We start from the raw sequence: 992 nt of genomic DNA, 5'->3' as shown, positions 1-992 counted from the left end.
CAAAACAGTAATCAAAAAACTTCCAAAACAGTACCATCAGGGGTCCCTAAGGATCTGTCTCTTGCTTCGACAGGGTTTGGATTGAACAGACCTAGGGATGCCCTTTTTTCCAGCCTCCAACCACCCTCCAACTTCTTGTCCAGTCACCACCTTCAGAACCACCTCAGCCATCCTCAGCCTCTGAGACAGGCCAACATCATTTTGTTGACCTTAACTCCTCATTGCCAAGCAACCATGAGCTCCCAAATTTGTCAGAATTATCCCACCAAGTTGGAAGCTATTGTGAACCACTTGGCCAACCTTCATCTGCAGGCCTCCTACACCTACCTCTCTCTGGGCTTCTATTTCAACTGTGACAATATGGCTCCAGAGGGCATGGGCCTCTTCTTCTGAGAGTTGGTTGTGAAGAAGCACAAGGGCATTGACCACTCTTAAAGCTGCAGAACCAGCACAGTAGCCATGTACTCTTCCTGGACATGCTGAAACCTTCTCAAGATGACAGGGGAAAAACTCAGGACACCATGGAAGCTGCCTTGACCTCGTAGAAGGACCTGAACCAGGCACTTTTGGACATGCATGCCCTGGGTTCTGCCCACAGAGATCCCTATCTCTATGACTTCCGGCAGAAGCCCTTCCTGGATGAGGAGTTGAAACTTATCAAGAAAATGGGCAACCACCTGACTAACCTCTGCAGGCTAGTCATCCCCATGCTCGGATGGGCAAATATCTCTTTGAAAGGCTCATTCTCAAGCACAACTAGGAAACTTTGGAGCCCAGAGGCCCTTGAGCAGCCCCTCTGCCTTCCTCTGGTATTTGGCTTTTGCCTGAGCCTCTCCCAAAAACCACTAGGCATCTTTTTTACCATGTGGAGCCCTCTACCTTGCATTGGACTAAATGGAAACAATAAAGCGTTTTGTAGGGGGAAAAAAAAACCTCCCAACAAAAGTATTACACCACATGGCTTCACATGTGAATTTTAACAAACATTCAAA

At 47.8% G+C, this 992-nt stretch overlaps 1 pseudogene; it reads left to right on the top strand.

Annotated features, from left to right (window-relative positions):
- Positions 1–234: 234 nt before the first annotated feature.
- On the top strand, positions 235–760 carry LOC119040532 (ferritin light chain-like; annotated as a pseudogene).
- The last annotated feature ends 232 nt before the right edge of the window (positions 761–992 follow it).

The sequence above is a fragment of the Artibeus jamaicensis genome, unplaced genomic scaffold (genome assembly GCF_021234435.1).
Source record: "Artibeus jamaicensis isolate MK-2021 breed Jamaican fruit bat unplaced genomic scaffold, CSHL_Jam_final contig_240, whole genome shotgun sequence".
NCBI lineage: Eukaryota > Metazoa > Chordata > Mammalia > Chiroptera > Phyllostomidae > Artibeus > Artibeus jamaicensis.
This window is presented reverse-complemented; position numbering and strand designations above follow the sequence as displayed.